At 39.2% G+C, this 21,662-nt stretch overlaps 2 protein-coding genes across 3 annotated transcripts in view; one reads left to right on the forward strand and one right to left on the reverse strand.

Annotated features, from left to right (window-relative positions):
• Positions 1–21,662, reverse strand: part of TNNI3K (TNNI3 interacting kinase) — a 304,917-nt gene that overhangs the window by 21,346 nt on the left and 261,909 nt on the right.
• LRRC53 (leucine rich repeat containing 53) overlaps positions 11,005–21,662 on the forward strand; it is a 42,791-nt gene continuing 32,133 nt past the window's right edge. Inside the window, exon 1 of the mRNA XM_002801608.4 lies at positions 11,005–11,090. The gene's annotated coding sequence lies outside the window, so the exon portion shown is untranslated. The remainder of the gene's footprint in view (positions 11,091–21,662) is intronic.

Genomic DNA, 21,662 nt, shown 5'->3' on the forward strand with positions numbered 1-21,662 from the left:
TGGCTAATGTAGATGACGGATTAATGGGTGCAACAAACCACCATGGCACATGTATACCTATGTAACAAACCTGCACGTTCTGCACATGTATCCCAGAACTTAAGCATAATTAAAAAAAAAAAAAGAGAGAGAGAGAGCAAACCACATGCCACAGGGCACTGGTTCCTCAAGACCAAAGAAAACCTCAAAAGTTGTATTAGCAATTACCAACAACTATGTATTGATCACCTACTGTATGCCAGACCAGACACTGCCAACTGTCAGGGCCTGGCATACAGTAGGAGCTCAACCTCTGCAAAGCTAGACTCACAAAGAGGGCAGAGCTGAAGTCTAAATTTTCACTGAAATTACTATAAGCAGCTAATGGTCAGGCAGAGTCTACAACTTTGAGGCCCCCCCCCCTTTTTTTTAAGTCAATCTCTTTCTCTCTTTCTCTTTCTTGTTATTGCTTTGGACATTTCAAAAAAAAAAAAAAGAAAGAAAGAAAGAAAGAAAAATCTTACACAACAGCCAACTATATTTGAATACACACACAAAAGAAAGGAAAAAAAAGAATTGCTTGTTCTCCTAGATACGTGTATAGAAAAACACAAATATCATGCTCAAAATTTGATGATACATGTCTTTACAAATCCATATGAAGTATCAAGTGAGTTAATGTCTATAGATGTGCTTTCTGAAATAATAGGTGTTAGAAAATTTATTTCACATACAATTCCTTATTTAATCTTCCCAGCTCCTCTGTGGTATCAGTATTATTATATATTTTTTTCTTGAAGAAACTGAAGGGCAAATTGGTCAGGTAACTTGCCTCAGGTCACCTGGCCAGTAAGAGGGAAGAGAAGAATCAGACAGAACCCACACTGAGGCGCATTGTTTTTCTGTTCCACAACGCGGCTGTGTTACAGAAACCTTGTGATCTGCTGTAGTGAATGCTTGGGGTGTCCCCCCTCATTAGTAATTTGGATTCTTCAATTTCCAGTGGACAGTTGGGCTTGGAGTTAGAAGTGTAGGCTTCTGATCATGAACCTACTGAAGCTTTGGATCATGCAGCGCTGGATTGTAAGTGTTCACAGTTTAATCTCGAATTCCTTCTACAGGCAAAGTTTCCACTAAAGCCAGGGGCTAAGGTAGAAAGACTACAGATTTTCAACCTAACAAATACACCAGTTTTAATCCAGATTTGAATCAAATGATCGATATTCCAATCAGAAAATGAATCATGTTATTCTGGGATTGCTTCCTGGGGTATTTCTCTCTCTCTCTCTCTCTCTCTCTCTCTCTCTCTCACACACACACACACACACACACACACTTTAGGGACCAGAAAAACAGCTACTTACATTTTGGGAATATGCGGTAAAAAGACAGATTCTCTCTTTTTCATGCTACTTTTTAAATGTATAATATCCTCAGGAGTAGGTCTTCTATACCGTGTGGGGAGAATTAGTCATGCAACTCCTACTACAAATATTCCCCAAGCACCATTCTGGAAGTGTACACCTTGGTCTACCTTTTAATATGAGACACCAAGCTGAAAGGAAATCCTGTCTAGGGAACGGGTAATCTGAGCTGCTGCAGGTTCCCATAGGAACGCTAGGAACTCACTGCCTTTATTTATGCTCATTTGCGGCAGCTGTCTCCTTTGGATTCTGGCTCTTAGCAAGTACAAGCAGCAGCTCCAAGAGCAGATCTGTACTAAATGTCTCTCTTTGAAGCCCTTGAGTCCATAGCCTTCTATTTGCGTCTGGCCCCGATTCATCAAGGGCCTGAATGCTTCACCTGCTATATTAAGTTTCCAATAGCACCTGAACCAGATTTTTTTTTAAAAAGAACAATCCCTGGCCAGCGAATCAGCATGAGAGCATTGGAAAAGTGATAAGGCAGATAGTAATTACTGCCCGTCATCTATTATTGGAGGGATGTTGATATATCTCCCTCATCTGAATTGTTTTGACTCTACCTGGATCTCAGTTACCTGTTTAGAAGATTAACAACAGTTGGATGCAGCCCCAGAATCACTCTGGGTTTTTGAGTAGTTATAATTCATAGCAGAAATGGCATTATGAATAGACCTGCACAGGCTTTAAAGAAATTCTGACTTATTCTCAGGGATCAAAACACTTAACATTTCAGTAGAAATAGCAAGAAACATTCACTCACACATTTATTCATTCATGTATTCATTTATTAGACCCTGTGCCCCTCTTATCATAAATGTATCACGCTTTGCTGCAATGGCTTGTTCACCAGCTCTGTGAGAATAGAGACTGGGGCTGTCTTGCTGACACTGTGACCTCCGTGCTAGGAATATAGTGTCTCTTTACCAATCGTTTGCTTAATAAAGGAAGGCAGAAAGGTAATGAAAAAGGCTTTATGGAAATAGTAGCATTTAATTTTGACTGCATACATATATATATATATATATATGTGTGTATATATATATGGATATTATCTAAAAATATTCTGAAGTTGAAGCTGTTGCCCAAAGGAGAAGATATATATATATGTGTATATATATATACACACACACATACATACATACACACACATACATAAAGCATTTACATGTATGTGTGTGTGAGAGAGAGATAAGGTAAGGATTTATTGTACTAGAATACATATTTCATAAAATAGTTAACATTTATTGAACAGTAACTATGTGCCAGGCATTGTTTTAAGTGACTTACATAGATTGTTTCATTTAATCTTCACAATAACCATGAAGTAAGTATCATTATTATGCCTGTTTTATAGATTAGGAAGCAAAGGCAACTGGAAAGAAGTGAATGAGCTTGGGTAAGATCTCACAGAGAAAATGGCAGTGCCACAATGTGAACCCAGCCAGTCTTCCTGGGAGCACATGTTCCTCATCACTATGATATACAACCTCCAAATATATCCTAAGTTCAGCTCTACAAACTTCTATGGTGATGGAGAGAGGACATTATCTAAAACTATTCTGAAGTTGAAGCTGTTGCCCAAAGGAGAAACAGCTGTAAGAACACTCTGTCCGGTCAGGGCATCCAGAGCAGAGAAGGTGGATCTGTGCTCCCAGAGATAGGACCCCCACACTGCCACAGGGACCCTGCAGACTATTCAATCTTCCCTTCACCTCTGCTCCCATGTCACCACTATTCACAACTGTGCAAATTAAAGCTCCAAGCAATCCTCCCCAAGATGAGTCAGCTCCACATATAACTACCAGGTCTAAATTTCATAAGGGGCCTCTTAGCCCTGTTACACCCACCCCAGCTGCTTAAACATGTTGCAACTCAAAGGGGACTGTTTTCTTTATCACGGCCACATAGACCAAGTCCCAAATACCACATAGTATGCCCCAGATCTCCCTTCCTTCTTCCTTCTCATTTGTTCTCAGTGTCTTAAAAATGGAGGCAGACCATACAGTTACCATTTAAAGAAGGATTGATTTTTCCCATTTTTTTGAAGTTGGGAGACAAAAATGTTGGTGTTTTTCCAAAAATTTTGGAAAGGGAGGAAGGAAAAGGTGAAAAGAGACAAGCAAGGACTGAGGGAAAAAGAGCCAGAGGCAGAAGAGATAACAGGGAAATAGACGGATGGATGGGCCTCAGAAATGAGAAGGTTGATTTCTCCATCCAAGGTAAAGAGAGGAGAATCCATGGAGTCACAGAGAGACTGGAGGGGCTGAGGAAGAAAGGTGGTGGAACTCATGCGAGGTAGTCTCAAATTCTTCAGAAAAGTCAGAGGCGAGGCCACTTCGATTCTGTACATGTATTTAAATACCATATCTTAAAATTTCACACTCAAGATCCCAGTTCAGTCTATTCTTTTGAAAAATTGAATTATCATTTATAATCAAGGTATTTGAGGATGCAGATGCATAAGAATGACACTATGGACTTTGTGGACTCAGGGGGAAAGGGTGGGAAGGGGGTAAGAGATAAAAGACCACAAATTGGGTTCAGCGTATACTGCTCGGGTGATGGGTGCCCCAAAATCTCACAAATCACTGTTAAAGAACTTACTCATGTAACCAAATGCCACCTGTTTCCCAAAAACCTATGGAAATCAAAAATTAAATATATAAATGAGCTTGGGCAAGATCACACAGAGAAAATGGCAGTGCCCAAAGGAGAAATAGCTGTAAGAACACTCTGTCCAGTCAGGGCATCCAGAGCAGAGAAGGTGGATCTGTGCTCCCACAGATAGGACCTCCACACTGCCACAGGGACCCTGCGGACTATTCAATCTTCCCTTCACCTCTGCTGCCGTGTGTGTGTGTGTGTGTGTGTGTGTGTGTGTGTGTGTGTGTATGTGTGTGTATATATATACACACATATATATATGTATATATTCTAGGCATAGATAATGAACTTTTCACAACAGAATGACACACATTATAAACTTAAAGCTTTGGCTTAACTATAACATATCTTCATTACAGTTACTTGTCCTTACATTAGAAAAATTTCATGTATAAAATTTAATTTTCTTTTAAAGATATATTCTGTGGGGTTATTTTATAAGACTATTTACTTTATAAAAAAAGATTCTTAGAAGTTTTTATCTCCATTATTCTGGCTTTCCTATGATTTTAGTTTAAAAATCAATTCAAAAAATTATACTTTTAAAATAAGGTAATTTGTTTTAAATTGAAGACTAAATACTCCTTAAATAATCCATATTTGTAAATGTTGTCTTAAAAACACATCCTTTACTTATGGAAATAAATTATATAAAAGCAAAATATGTGTTCAAAACACTAATATAATAATTTTGAGCTTAAAAAACAGATACTGTTTTGAAAACACTATTAGCGATGGATTATGAAGCCTCTGCACTGACAGTGTGCTCTCCAGCTAGGTATCAGGTAAAACATGGGAACCATAAGCTTCGTCACGATTAGTAGAATCCACTAAGATCTGTAAGCAGTGGGAGCCATAGAGCCACCCTAAAAAGGAGGTATATTGGGGTGGGAGAATCAGAGATCCTTGAGGTAAGAATAGCATCTCAGAAGTGACCAAGAGTCTGTAACTGCCCTTTAGATACATTGATCCCTTTAGGTAAAGAAGAAGAATGAAAATGCTGTGGAAATCTCATAAATAAAAACAATGAAATGAGTGAACAGTAAGAGGCTATGTGGAAACAGGAGATGAAAATAAATATAAAAGTAGAACTCCTTTCAATTTCTATTAATGACCTAATAATTCTTCTAGCCATCCAACTGAAAAGCAGACTGTCACATCTGACAACTCTTTTTTCCTTCATCAATCAGCCAACCCTCTCCTTCTACTCCACTGGGCCAATATTTCTCAACATCTATTATCATTTATCTGCTTCTTCTTGACTTACCTGGGAACCTCCTGGTCCACCATCTGTCTTCTAGTAACCTGCACACAGCTGCCATATTCATCTCCTAAAAGTGCTATTCTGGTGAGGTCACCACTTCCTCAAAAACTTTGAATGACTTCCCACCGTATGCCGACCACAGTCAAAGAGTTACTTTAAGTACTAGCTAGGGCAGTGTTTCTCAAAGTGTGATGCCTGGGACATCAGCCTCCCCTGGGAACTTGTTAGAAATTCAAATGTTTCACTCTACATCACACCTGCTGAATCAGAAACTCTGGTAGTGGGCCCAGCAATTTGTGTCTTAAAAAATTTCCCAGGTGATTCTGGTGCATTTTCAATTTTGAGAGCCACTGGCTTTGTGATTGAGACAATGAACTAAGACGTCTTAGTTTTAAATCCTTTTTCTGTTTACCAGTTGTACTCCTTACACAAGACACTTTCTAAGCCTCAGTTTCCTCATTGATGAAACAGAACCTAATTGAGGTTGCCACTGTGAGTTGGACATAGCAGATTATATATAATGCTTAGCACACAGCCCACACATATGGAGCTCTCCATAAATACCGTTATTACTAACTATTATTATTAAAGGCGACTCCTGCTCTGATTCTAAACGCTTTCTACGGGCTGGCTCAGTTGACCCATTTACCATTTCCCATCCAGCCTGGTACCACCAGCACAGTATCTTGCTCAAATAAGTGCTTGAGTGTTTGACATATGAATCAGTGAGGAGCTAATGCCAGAAAATTTTTGATACTAATTCAGTTCCTTAGGGAAGAAGAAGCTTAGTTTGAAATTGGATGGAGTGAAAATTCTAATGAATGTTAATGGGGCATTGATTTACTATCTGACCTAACATAATATAATAAACCAGTTGTCTTTTATTCCCATCTGTAAAATGGGATTAATGCTATTAACCTTTTTTTTTTTAAGAGTTACCCCTACAAGATATATTGCATATAGAAAGTGCCCAGAGGTGTTGAGAATGATTTGTGCAATACATAATAATGAACAGCATCTACCGAAATAGGGGTGGGGGAAAAGCTAAATTAAATAATCCCCATCAACGGAGCTGGGGACAAGAATATTTCTGTTTTTATTTTTTTGAATCACTACCAGCATTTTCTCATAATGATGCTCATGGGAGCATGCATTGTAAATATTTCTTTTAGACTTCTGTAGAGAGGTTGCTGGAGAAAATACTGTCTATCATGTGGTTAACAATTGTTGATATCATTTTTGTGAACCGGCAATAAGGGCATCTCATCTATGTAGAATATTCTAACACTGAAAAATCCCAGAAGTAAGCTGCCTTAACTTGTTATAATAAGGGTTGGGGAAACATGTGGTTGTATGAGGGTACATTCATTATTACTACTAGAGAAATAATGCTGGAATTAGTGATGGGGAATATACAGTGATTTCTACATATATGAAGTGGATACCATATTATCATTTGTAACATATAATACTTGCCATGACTTGTCATTCCTCTTTTAAAAATAGCAAGACTAACTAAAGCTGGATTCTGACAATACTAAACTGATTTCCTCTACCACTGAGCATTCTTTTTCTCTCTCTAGGCCATCCTCAACCAAGCTGTGGAAATGTCCTTCTTTTTAAACGTGGCTGACCACGCCACTTACTGCCGAGGTCCCATGTCCCATAGTAGTAAGGTCCCACAGCCCAGGTCTCAAGCAGCAGGTCTCGGTCTATTTCTCCAGCTTCAACCTTTATCGCTCCCTGCCTCATATAGGCAGGCTCTGCACACAATGAACTTCTTTCTCACAGTTTTTCTCGCATACTAAGCCCCACAGTAAAATGACTTGATCTCTTTACTCTGACACCTCATGCCTTGTGTTGTACAGATTTGATATTGCCTTCCCGACTCAACCATTCTCATCTTAAGTCAGAAACCATGTCTTATTTTTTGTTTATTTTCATCATTTAGCAACATATCTAGAAATTAGGAATCCCTTCCCCATCCAAGTAGATAGTGATTGAGCAGATGAGTGAACAAACAAATGGATAGCAACATTCACTGAGTAGTCTTCAACATTAGTCAATTTTTTTTTCCTGGCTAATGGGAAATTTCAGAACAGAAATAAATGACCATATTTTTAAAAACTTTGAAATACCAAAGTTGTTATCAATAAAAACACGGATGATTTACACTTCATACCTACAATCTCAGCCTAGTTCCAGCTCAAAGATCCGCAGAGGATGGCTTCACCGGTAAGTTGATTGTCCTTTCCTTCCCCTCTAGTGAGGCTCCTAAAAACATCAGCACTACTCTCTCCATTTACATTTTCTGCAAAGGCAAGTCCCTTCTTTTCAACTGAGTCAGACATCAGAATCTAGAAGGCAGCCAGGAGGTAAACTGGCTCTATGGGGCATTAGGCTGGCAGGTGTAAGTATAGTCCTTTTAATAACTAATGATCTCCAGTCTAAAGAAATAGCCAATTTAGGAAGACTAGGCTTCTGAAGAGAAAAACCTCAGAATTCCCTTAGCTTTTATCACACTTATTTTTTAACCTACTCAAATGTCATTGCCAGATTCAGCTTTTAGCTATTTCCATCAGTGTTCAGTCTCCATTCCTCACCTGTTGTGTCTGCCCACCTCAAACCATGATCTCCTTAGTTTGACTACATCGGATGTCAGCCACCTGCCCACCCTGAGTTATGTCTGACCTCAATTACTTGCAATATCTTCCTGACTTCTGCCCTAATTAGACTTGTGCCTCTTGTAGAACTGGTTGCCAACAGCAACCATCAGAGAAACTTCAGTCAAACAGCACACCCTTTCCTAGTATCATTTTGATATGTATGGGCATGATAAAATGTTAGAATTTCACCTTAATTTTGGTTAACTGTATATTTATTTTCTGAGACAGCACCAAAAAAAAAGTCTTTCAAGTCTCATACTGGGTTAGGTGTGGGTTTTCTGCATAGTCCCAAATGATGAAGGAAAAATAACAGGACTACGACCCTCAGGAAGGGCACTGACCTAACATTCAGTCTGGAGCTTGTTTTCTTCCTAAGCTCTATGAAGTTATGTCATCCCCTGTATTTGTTTCCTAGGGCTGCCATAAGAAAGTTCCAAGCATGTGAAGGCTTCAAACAACAGAAATGTATTCTTTCACTGTTTTGAAGGTTAAAAGTCCAGAATCAAGGTGTTGGCAAGGTTGGTTCTTTCTGAAGGAATATTCTGAGGAAAATTCTGTGCCTGTGTCCTAGTTTCTGGTGAGGGCTGCAATCCTTATATTCCTTGGCTTCGAGATGCAGCACTTCAGTCCCTGCCTCCATCATCTTCACATGCCATTCTCCTACACGTCTCTGTACTCTTCTTATAAAGACACAAGTCACCTTGAATTAAGGGCCCACCCTCCTCCAGTATAAACTCCTATAAACTTCTTGCATCTGCAACAACGCTGTTTCCAAATAGGGTCACATTTTGAGGTACTGGGGTCTGAAACTTTAACATATCTTTTTGAGGGATACAATTCAATCCATAATATCCCTTCACATTTTTACCACAATATTGATCTTGTTTTTTATCATGAGTTCCAAACAGAATTTCTTATGCTGTCCTGAAAAGAGCACACATGGCTTTGGGTTTAGATAGACGAGTCAACTCCAGCTTCCTCACTTAGTATCTCAGGAGATGTTTCCTGTTTTGACCAGTTTTCCCATCTTCAAAACAGAGATAATATCTACCTTGCAAATAATTGTGGATATCATATTAATGTGTCCTAGTACATAGTATATTCTCAATAAATTCTATCAAGACTTCTCTTCTTAAGTGAGTAATTGTTACATAATAGAGAACAACAGAGCAATTTTTATTAAAATGAACCTTTTCATCAATGCTCCCCTTTCACTTAAATGCTTCCTCTTGATAAGGAACTTCTCTGTAAGTGTATATACAATCACACAAATTGCCAAAAGCATTACAAAGCCCTTTCAGCTTGTCAGCTTGTAAGCCTCTGACAAATACAGAGAATTATGGGAAAATGCTTTAAAACAATTGCTCCTAGCATTTTGGTCAGAATGTATTTATTAGACCGTACCTTATACTTGATTGTGAAAATAAACAAGGACATAAATGATCTGGCTTTAAATGCTCTATAAAATCTGCATTACAAGACTCTATGATTCATACAGGAAGCTTCTATTTTGGTGTGCCTGGGTAAATTTGGCTATGCAAACTTTGAATAGCCTTTGAATTGAAAAACGCAGTTATCGTTTACTGGCTGACAACCTTTTCAAGGGGGAGAGAGGCAGGCACTGTACAACCAAAGATAACTTTACTTAATTAGTTTTTGGAAGATTATTTTCTCCCCTTAGTCTATAGAGAAACAAAGGTCTGTCAGCACCAGATGCATCTGAGCTTTGCAGATGTGGTTGTGGCTTCTTGAAATCTTTAAAGATTCATCTAAAATATGCTTTCAGGTCTCCTTTTTGTGAAACTTTGACAGGATAATAGAATTAGATTTGCTGAATTTCACTAAACTGTAAAGTAATGTGTCATCAGCTTCACTTACTTTCCAAAAAATATTTCTCTCTGGTAATACTCATCAATCTAGCTTTTCAACCCCTAAACATGAAACTCTGAAACAAAAAGGATGACTCCATCAGTTACGCAAGTGACAAGATGTTAAACATTTAACACTCCCACATAGTAGCACCAGCTGCCTCTGGATGAAGCAGATTTGCTTAGATTTGGCATAGAGGAAAAAAAGGAAGACAAGGAGAAGAAAAATGAAAGGAAGAGGAACTCCTCTTGCAGTGAGAATGCAAAGTTCTCTGCAGATGTGCAGGAGTCTGAAGTGGGATGTGCCTACTGCATAGAACTTTTCTCCTGAGGGAACATTGCAAAGACAGTCATCATCAGGTTCTCAACTCCCACTGCCAGTGCCCCTGCATCCCCACCATTTCATGGGCTCACTCTGATAAGAGTCCCTAGTACACTGGATTAAAATAATGAAGGGATGGGGACTCAGTACATTTCCACATCCCAGTATAATTGCTTAATAAATATCAGCTGAACAAACGAACTAGAAAAGCACACATGGGCCTCTGGGTCATTCGGACTCTCTCCACAACCATTTCCTTACCTTAGGGACCTAACTCTGCTGTAATCATAGGCCAGTGAAACAGTGTTGACTGAGCAAGCTGTGTGCTAGGTTGATTCTAACAACAGAATACCTTGACTTTGTTAACAGCCCCAAACTGGCATCAACTTTAAAGAGTCAAGACTATTTTCCTCTTTAAGTGTCTTATCAAGAGGAATGTTAGTGAAAGGGCAAAAGTCACCTACAGTTTTCCACGGTGAGCCATTTACCTGGATGAGGGACAGGAAAGGCCAGCTTTAGGTGATCACACAGGGACCCCATCATAAGGCTTGTTAACAGAGAAGTTTTCCTTGTAGAGTGAGGCATGCTGCAGGGGGTGCCCATTTTGAAGAACACAGTATGAAGCTCCCAACAGTGAAGACAGAACAGTATAAATAGCAACCCGTCAGTGGTAGGTGTTTGTTCTTTCACTCAGTGGACTTCTGATGAGTAACTACCATGTGCCAGGCGTTATTCCAGGCACTAAAGGATGAAGCCAGGAGGGGGTGGTGTGGGAGTGGAGATGCATATAAAGAGGAATAAGGCATATGGCTGAGATGCTGGACAGTTAACTCAGTAGGTCTCAGATTCATCATCCACCTTTTAATGTAGAGATTCACAAACTACAAGCTGTGAGACCTTTGGGTAAGTTAATTTCTTTCTTTTGGTGTTTTTGTTATGATGGCTGGATTTTTACACCTTTATTTCTCTTTCCTCACCATCTAAAGAGATAGACTTATAAACAGATGATCTCGTGTGTGATGTCATCAGTACAGGAATAGTTGAGTGCCATGAGCCACCCTGCAGTGCTGCCTGTTTTGCACAGTTCGAGGGGCCAATCTTGGGTTCAAGGTGGAGCTCTACTGTGTCTATGTCACTCATGTCTCATCTAGATGACCATATTATCCCTAGCTCCAGGTCTGAGTCTGTACAATGACTCATAGTAAACACAGCTGCAGAAATCATGCTCCTTTAGGGTGCCTCACAGTTTCGAGTCATGCCCCAGGGCAATTTCAATAAAGATTGCTGGCTGCTCTACCCAGTCCCATCCAGATCTTTTTATGCTCACTGCCTGAACGAAGAGAAGAGTCTGAGGTCTCAGTGGTCTCAGTGACTGGAAGGGAAACCGCATGAAGGACAGCTACCCTCTTCCTTCCAACTTTCCTTGGGTACTGAACTTACTTGTCTCCGTGTTCTTTTCTGTCTACTTCTATTGACTTTAAATCCTCATCTATAGCTTCTGCTCTACCCACATTCAATCCTTTGCTATTCCCAAATGTACTGCACAGTTTCCCACTTTCCTGCCTTTGTTCCTGTTGCTTCCCTTTCCTAGTATACTCTTTCTTCCTTTCTCTGCTTGGTTAGCTCTGCCAAACTCAAGTGAAACGGGATGGCTTTTGGGAAGTCTACCCTGACTCTTCCCAGGCTCGTAGGGCTTCCTACACAAGGCTTAGTATTTATCTTCCTGTTTGTTTCTCTGACCTCCTCCCTTAGACTGTGAATTCCCCCAGGACTGAAGAGATGTCTAATCCATCATTGGGTGTCCAATATTTACCATATGATTCAATACATAAGAGATGCTTAATAAATGATAGATAAATGCATATCCAATGGAATTAGATCAGTGAGGAGGCTAGTGTAATAGGGAAAATGACACATACCTTTGTGTTTTCCACCTGTAAGTAATATATTGTTAATTCTTTAAATAAAGAAAGTAAGGGTGGATTACATGAGGTCAGGAGTTCGATACCAGTAGTTCGAGGCCAACATGGCAAAACCCTATCTCTACTAAAAATACAAAAATTAGCAGGGTGTAGTGGTGCGTGCCTGTAGTCCCAGCTACTTGGGAGGCTGAGGCACGAGAATTGCTTAAACTTGGGAGGCAGAGGTTGCTCTGAGCCCATTGTACCACTCCACTTCAGTCTGAGCAACAGAGTGAGAGACTGTGACTCAAAAAAAAAAAAAAAAAGAAAGAAAGAAAGAAAGAAAAAGGTCAGGTGCAGTGGCTCACGCCTGTAATCCCAGCACTTTGGGAGGCCAAGGAGGGCGGATCACCTGAGGTTGGGAGTTTGAGACCAGCCTGACCAACATGGAGAATCCCCGTCTCTACTGAAAATACAAAATTAGCTGGGTATGGTGGTGCATGCCTCTAATCCCAGATACTCAGGAGGCTGAGGCAGGAGAATCACTTGAACCTGGGAGGCAGAGGTTGCAGTGAGCCAAGATCTCACCATTGCACTCCAGCCTGGGGGACAAGAGTGAGACTTTGTCTCAAAAAAAAAAAAAAAAAAAGCATATTCAGTTTGCTAAAAGTCTTTATACAAGAATACAAGACTAGCTATCAAAATATTGGGCCTCTCTGGATAGGGGCAGACACAGTACTGTATACCTAGAAGGAAATCAACACACATTTGTGAGTTAGTTGATTAATTCCATGAACTTTTCAATGCTAGCTATATTTAATTAAACTTTGTATACTGTTCAAGATCCTATATATGTCTCTCCCAAAGAGAAAGAGAAGTTTATTTAACAAAGTATAACACATAGATCTTGGTAGTTGGTAGTTTTGAACAAATTACAGACAAGGTGCTGTCTAATTTAATGAGCAGTAATTTTCTAAAAATTCAAGAGATTTGACCATCTCTCAATAATTTTTTTCTCATTTTATTCTTTTTTTTTTTTTTTTGAGATGGAATCTCACTCTGTCATCCAGCCTGAAGTGCAGTGGCATGATGTTGGCTCACTGCAAGCTCTGCCTCCCGGGTTCACGCCATTCTCCTGCCTCAGCCTCCCGAGTAGCTGGGACTACAGGCGCCCGCCACCATGCCTTGCTAATTTTTTTTGATACTTTTAGTAGAGACAGGGCTTCACCCCGTTAGCCAGGATGGTCTCGATCTCCTGACATGGTGATCTTCCCGCTTCAGCCTCCGAAAGTCCTGGGATTACAGGTGTGAACCACCATGCCTGGCCTCAGATCTTTTTAAAAGGTGAGAACTGATTGCCCTCTGTACTACTGATCTCAGGAAGTAAAAATCAAGGGGCAAAAAAAGTAGTTAAACATCTCTAAGTCATGTTTAAACTCAGAATTGTCTACCTTTTACAAAAGAAATAAAATACCCAAAGAATATACAAGCAATAGAAAATTTGTTTGTAATATTGAAATTCAAGCCGGGCGCATAGGCTCACACCTTGGAAAGCAAGCAGATCGCTTGAGTTTAGGAATTCAAGACCAGCCTGGGCAACTTGGTGAAACCCTGTCTCTACAAAAAATACAAAAATTAGCCAAGTGTGGTGGCGTACGCCTGTAGTTCCAGTTACTTGTGGAGCTGAGGAGGAAGAATCACCTGAGCCTGGGGAAGTTGAGGCTGCACTGAGCCATGATCGCACAACTGTACCGGGTAACAAAGTGAGACCCTGTCTCAAAAAAAAAAAAAAAAAAAGAAATTCAGATCACTCAATACCAGAAAGTAGTTCATAGGTACCTTCTAAGTCAAACACAATACTCTATTCCTTAACATATATGATATGACAAAATCAACAATCAACATTTTAATATGGTGCTTTGTCCTCAATTTTATTTATTTCATAATTTCATAATTCATTTTCCTCTATGTTAATCTGATAAAAGATTATTGAAGAAAAGAGTATATGATTTTTCTTGCCCTAAACAATAAAGGACAATTTTTTAAAATAAAATGAAAATCATTCATTTGTGTAAAACCAATAAATTTAGATTCGTTAGTTCTCACGCATTTTAAATCTTTTCTATTTTTATGTAGTACTCTAGCATTCAGCAGCCACATTCACAATTGACTATCACTTTATTTTCAGGGATTATAGAGAAAAATTGAAATCCTCAAAAGTCATTTTCCTGATTTCTGTCATTGTCATAAATAGCTGCTGGGTAGAAAACATCCAGAAACCTTTAAGTTATTCCAAATGGCAACTTGACTGAGGAATGGTCAACATTGTCGAATTTGACAATCAGGTAGTGTAAATAAGTAAGGAAAAGCTATGAGAAATTTATGGGTAAAGCTGCTATTTAATGAGGAAAAAGGAGTGCTCTACTATCTCAAAGAGAATAAGTGATAAAAAGAAGTAGAAAGTGTCTGAAAAAGGATCCTGAATTTCAGATAGACACAGGCTTTCATTTCTCAACCTCAGAAAGGGGTTTATCCATCTGTGGGTAGAACTGTGAAACAGGGACATTTATCTTTAGTTTAAAACAAAACAACACAAGTTTCTCAGGGATGATATTAAGTGTTTTATATGAATTTTATGCAGACCCTGTAAAAACCAGACAAGGTAATATTATGGTCCCTATTTTAGTTACCGAGGAACAAGTTTATACCGTTCTTAAAGGCAGAGGTGGGATTAGAACATATACCTCTGGCTTCAAGAAGCAAGTTCTTTCCCAGTATAGCACAGTAACTCCCACTTCTGTTATCAGCAAAGCATCCTTCCTCCTGAGCCTCTCTTCTACAGTGCTGGGTTGGGCTCTGACCCATAGCTTGCTGTTGGTTTTCTCAGTTTGTGTGCAATGTCTCATGCTACTGGTCTGGCAGACTGATTCGCTACTTACCCTCTGAATGCAGTCTGTCTCCTGGCCTGTGGGCTATTTTTTTAATGCTTTTCTCTCTGCCTTTTGTAGAGTTTGGTGTCCAGATTCACCAGTTCTAGAACTACTCTGGCCAGGTTTAAGTCCCACATCAGGCATTTGCCACTTGTATTTTGGGGACTTTATTTTTTCTCATCTGTGAAATTGAAAAAATCATAATGCCTTCATTTTTATGAAGATTAAATGATATAACACATTTAAAGTACCATGGCCTGTTATCTGGTACAAAATAAGAACCCAATATGGTTACACTTATGATGGTTATTATTATTATCACTATTTTTATTATACCTTCAGTTCTAGGGTACATGTGCACAAGGTGCAGGTTTGTTACATATGTATACATGTGCCATGTTGCTGTGCTGCACCCATTAACTCATCGTTTACATTAGGTATTTCTGATCTCTTTGCCAAGGCCACCTTTTGCAAGAAGCTACCCACATGCCCTTTAACCTGATGGAATCATTGTCTGCCTCTCCTTTTTCTTAGTAACACCTCCGTCTGTGTTAGAATACACTAGAGTCATGTACCCATTCTTGTATACAATCACATTGCATTATAATACATTTGGGGTCTATTTTCCATACAAACTACTTAAAGGTAGAAATATTATACTATGTTTGCTTTTTGGCATCTTTGGTTCCTGGCAAACTCCTGGCACAAAATAAGGACTCTGCAAATGTTTGTCGAATGAACACCTGACCAATCAGAGAGGAAGAAATACAAACGCTGCCTCAATTTTCAGCTTTTGTGATTTCAAAGGGACTTGAGTTGCTAAGTCTCAGAGCCCATGTTCCTAGATGACTAGCTCATGCCATAGTACACTAAAGTACCATATTAGTAGGGAATACCAACACGGCTAAAACAAGTTCTTTGAAATTCTCACCATAGATCTGTGCATCTCCATGTTGTTGGTGTCAGTGAACCATGCTAATGTGAAGGAGAACAAGAAGTACATTAAAGCAAAAAAGAGACTTTGGGGCCAGAAAGATTTGTATTGATTGAGCCATTCATTCATTCGTTCATTCATTCATTCATTCAAAACACATATATCCATCACACTATATGCCAAGCATTGTGATAAATATTAAGAATGCAAAAATGAAAGACACAGTTCCTGGCTTCAGGAAGCTTACTTTGTGTAACTGCATGTGCATGTGTGTGTGTGTGTATGTGTGTGTGTGGCAACTGACATTCAAAGACATCAATAATTACAATAATGTTTCCATTCTCTGATGGGATATATACAGAATATAGTAACAACAAACATGATGGGTAACGAGTTGAGGGTATTTAGGACAACTTCCTAGAGGAGGAGACGTTGGGATTGAACTTGGTCTTAATTGAATCCTTTAGGTATTTTTGTGTTAAAAAGATGGGGGTGGGGGTGAAGAAATTTAAAAACTGCTCATCATGTGTGCTATTTGCAAATTTTCCTGGACCTATATTTAAAGAACTTGGATTGTGCTTGCCTTGAAATATTTGTAATGAATAATACAGGGATCTTGCGATCAGCACACTATTTACTATTTGTAACTAAATTAAGATAATGATTTGTTCAACATTCCTTTCAATATATTTTCTTTAGTTTAATGAACCTTGTCAATTGATATTACAGATATAAAATTATTTAATATGAATGGCTCTCCCCCTCAAGAAACTTATTCAACAGAGACATGATACCAAGTAGAAAGTGGTAAATGAATTAGAATAGACTAAATCTTTTCTGAGAAGACAGTGAATCTTTCTATCAAGTAAAAGAATGAGATTAGGAATGCTCACAGGGAGGGGCAAAACAACCTTGGAGAAGGAACAGAATCTAGAAAGAGATAAGAGCAAGGTGACTTTCTAAATACAGTACACTAAAGCTAAAAGGGTCCACAGAGATTGGTTACTGTATATTTGCAAATCGCCTGTTAAAATCTTGTTAAAATGCAGATTCAGCAGGTCCAGTGTGGGGCCTGAGATTCTACATTTCTAACAAGCTCCTAGGTGATGCCAAAGCTGCTGGTCTGTGAGTCACACCTTGAATAGCAAGCATCCAATTCAAATGCCTCATTATAGATGATAATCCTAAAACCCAGGGCAGGAAGGGATTTGCTCATGTCACACAACTGATTAGTATGAGAGCAGCTCTCTTGTCTCACACTGTAGCAGCTCAGCAAGTAGTAAAAAGATCATGGGCTTTGGAGTCAGGCTGATCTTGGCTCAAATCTTGGCCCTGCTGTTTACTAGTTACAAAGCCTTGGGCAGGCCATTTATACTTTCTGTGCTTCAGTTTCTCATTTGTAGAATAAATAACTCTTAGCTGTAGAAGAGTTGTGGTAAGTCTGTGCTACCACAGGCATACAAAAAATGCACAATAGCGTCTAGAACATAGCAAGTGTCTATGTTCGAATACACATTTCTGTTCTATGCTACCGATCAAAACATGTAATGTGTTTTCTCTTTTTATCCTTTGGCCAGGTCTGTATTGCCATCAGTGCACACGGCAATATTATCTACATCATATCCCCCTGGGGCCCGGGCTGTGTTAGCATCTGGTGACACTTAGTGGCACAGTTAACACTGGATGGGCTGGCAAATAAGAGACTGATGAAGGCCAAAAAAACAAAAAGTGATTTCATTTTTCTCACTGTCTCTTTGAAAGAGAAGTCAGGGTGGCAAACATATATCCACTAGTAAATTTTCTGTCCTCGTTTGCAGATGAGGCCTTTAAAACATCTGCTCATTAATAAAAAATGTCCAGCATATATCACAAATATTAATGGTGATGATTTTCATTCCACTTTGGTTAATCCAGCAGTTATTTTCTTCCTGGGCCCCTTATTTTTTCAGATTTCCTTAGTTGCCATTACCTAAATATCAAGAAAACTCCATCTCATGGGTTCCAAGGAGATAATAAGAAATGACAACTGGTTAAATGTGTTTTTTTTTTTTTTTTACAAGAAAATTCCTGCTTCAAATACTAGTAAGCAAAAGAAAGAATGATGGCATTTTTGCATTATATGAGGTTTAGATTTAGTCCACATGGAAGATGTTAAAGGTGAAAAAAAAGAAAAAAAAAATCCATGAGGAATTAAACCTGTTAAACTGTTCAGAGCCATTGTGAGAGCCGCTTCAGAAATCTATTTAGAAATCATTGCTCTTGTATCTGAATCATTACAGAGACACCAGCATCGCCCACTTCTTATTGCTGCGAACATAGCAACAGTTGCCATGCTAGCAAGAGATTCAGATTCGCAACACAAACACTGGAGTCAGGAGGGAGCAGGGTGAGGCCAGAGCTGGAGTCAGGGCGGACGAACAGAACACAGTGCTGCCTGTATAGATTTAATTAGGCTGGTTGTTCTCTTTGGTCCCTGTGCTTGTCCTGTCAGATATTTCAGGAGAGCAGAAGCAGTCTCAAAAGCAGCATTTTTGGATCAAGTCTTACTTTCAGTTGTACACACAAGCAACTGCCAAAGGCAGGATCTGTGTGCTTTGATGTGCTTAAGAGTGGGTCTGGACCCTCCTTTGTGTATGAATGGAGAGGGTTTCTCTTCATTTCCAGGAATGAAAACCTCATAAAACTCTCATCATTAGAAAGTCAGGCCATTCGTTGTCCCAATATGTCATTTCATCTAATTGAAAACTGAGAAATCTGTCACCATTTATTTAGCAGTTTGCCTCCGGCGAATCTTCGCAGGTTCTCTTCATGTGACTGGGAATTAGTTAATTAGTATTACAAAACGCTTGAAGACGGAAATGCACTCTGGCTCGCCCTTTGGTTTAGGAGGGAGGGCATTTTAGCTCGCTAACAAGCGCTGCTGACGGATAGAAAAGAACACGAAATTACAGCATGAGAATGGCCACGGTGAGAGCTGCATCTCATTCTCTCTCTCAAGTGGATATGTTGTAACCTAAATATGTCACTCACTCACTCTTTTCATGCAAATCTTTTATGTGTGACAATAAATCCAGGTCCTTAAAGCTTATTTTAAAAAAAAGGTGCCAGTTTTACACACGTAGGGCTCTTCTCATATCTTCACTTTTATTAATTTCCCATTTTCATCACCTCGTCTTTTGAACAGAATATTTTGTTTGATGTTCTTTTACATTTTTCATGGAGAAAGGCTGTTTCAAACTAAGGGTGGTTTTAAAAGTCAAGGAAAGATTGACATTTTTCACATGCTCCTCAACTTGAGGCTGCACACCTTTGTTCGGAGTGAAGTCTCCAAGCCTCTCTCCTTAGTACAGCAGTCGGGAGGTCTGGAGGAGGCCTCACTCGTAGTTTGTCAACTGACTGCTAGATGGCGCTAGAGAGCAAGGCAGCCAAAAACAAGCCGCTAACCTGGTTGCTTTAGTCCACATCAGCCGAAAAGGAGTTCTTAACATAGAGCCCTATCACCTTTCAGCACAGACTATGTCCAGTTCTGGTGATTTGTAAGATACCAGAAGCATGAAATGCAGAGGGCACTAGCAATCAATTTATAGCCCTCCTTTCACTTTTCGTGTATATGTGTGTGTAAGGGAATTGCTTGGTCTGGGTATGCATCTACGGATACGGTGAAGATGTGTTATGTAAATATAATAAATGGCTGTGTTTATTGTTTGGACCTTCATGGAGATGGTTTTAACTTCGTGAAAGACCCCTCCCCACTTTCTTTAATTTCCCCACCTATATAAGATGGCATTCAGGGACATAATGAGTTATACCAAATACTTTCACACTGTCACATCAAGATGCATAGTTACATATTTCCCTTTTCAGCCCCATACCACCAAGATATTAGGAGATTTTCTGATTTTGTTAATTAGTAAAAAAGTATGGGCATCTCAAGAAGATATGAGCTTAAAAAGAAAGAGATAAAAGGCAACTGATAGGCATCGTGGCACTTGCTTAGATTCTAGCTTCTCTCCTTTGGCTTTTATATTTTGCCACTGCAAGCCCTTAATGAGCTTGATAACTGACGTTCAGGAAGTGCATGTCATAAAAATTTTGCGTCTCAGAGATGATAGCTACCCTAAAAAAAAAAAAAAAAGGTTTGTCCCTAGATTTAGGCAAGGAACATCTTGTTCTCCTCATTATACGTACAAGATCCATAGAACTTAAGTCACCAGTGTCACTGAGTAAGAAAGGCAACTCTTCCTATAAGCTCAGAAGACACTGCTGAAGTGAGGGTTAGATACTAATATAATGTTCCAATAAGCACTGCAGTCTTTTGTAAATTCTATAGATGTCATATTTCAAATCAGCATTCTTTGAATAAGTAAAATATAGGTTACAAAGCCAAATACCCTTTTTGGTTTTATTAAATTTATAAATCTTAAAATTATTTCTATGTAGAATTAGCTAAAAGATGCTGATTCTCTATTGTATTTATGTATGAGAAACAGTGGTCTTTTTCTTCATTTCTGGCCCTGAAAAACTCTTGGACTCTCATCACCAGAAAGTCAATTGTTGCCCCCAAATGTCAGCTAAAAGTTTGTTGTTGTTTTTTTCATTCAGTGAGTGCAATTGACTACTACAGTGGAGAGTATGAGAAAATGAAAAGAAGAGCCTAATTTTACAGTATACTCAGTTCCATAAAGAAATCATGCTAAAATAGAGCTATCCTCAAAGCTAGTTCACAAATGTCACTTCAGTTAAGTTCCTAGAAAGAAGTCTGTCATTTTATGTGCTCTGACTGGTTGTCGCTACTTTTACAAATGTGGTCAGAGAGTGAGCCTGTTTTGGAGAAGCGTGATTGAAGAAGACACAGAGGGTAGGGCTAGGCATGGCTGTGAACGAGGCAGCAGCTGTGGAGTTGTGTTCAGTTTGGGTCTGTATCAGCACAGGCAGGTGATTATAGTGTTTCATCAGGAGGCATAAGCTTAGGCAAAGTGACTATTATCAGAGTTAGAGTGAGAAGGGAAATTTCCTTGCAATCAAAGGCTATTGGCCATAGACAGAGGGCAGTATGTTCCAGTATATCTGCAGAGTTTTAAGTGTGAGGTGGTTCAGTACTCTGGATAGCTCCCTGCTGATCTTCCTCAAAGCCTTAACTTGACATTAGAACTTTCTGGTGTTGGCAAACATGTCGGCAAAGTTTAGTCTCCAAAGATAGCATGATGTGATGAAAACACTACCGGACAGTCCCAGATTAAATTATGAACTACCATTTTTTCTACTAGTTATTTGCATTACTTACATTATTGAGTTTCTGAGTTTTAGCTAAAAAAATGGAAACCATGAGGCACACTTCACAAAATTGTTGAATTCAATGGCATCATGTTTGTGGGAAGTCATTATGTTCACGTACTTCACAAATAGGTGTTTGGCACCTACCATGTACCAGGCACTGTTCTAAGTACTGGAGAAACAGCAGCAAAAGGAGAGACACTTTATGCCTGCATGATGTTTACAATCTACTGTGGGTATGAATATAAAAGTAAAAGATTTTCTAACATTATCACTCCAAGCAAATATAAGTGCTATGAATTTCTCATACAGACTCTTGTTGGCCTGTAGCATGAATTTTAATAGATTATGTGGTGGAGACACCATGGGTTCAAGCAAGGTGGAGGGTCAGATAATAAACACCTATATGAAGCCAAAATCCTCAAAGGGCAACATC

This window comes from Macaca mulatta, chromosome 1, assembly GCF_049350105.2.
Source record: "Macaca mulatta isolate MMU2019108-1 chromosome 1, T2T-MMU8v2.0, whole genome shotgun sequence".
NCBI lineage: Eukaryota > Metazoa > Chordata > Mammalia > Primates > Cercopithecidae > Macaca > Macaca mulatta.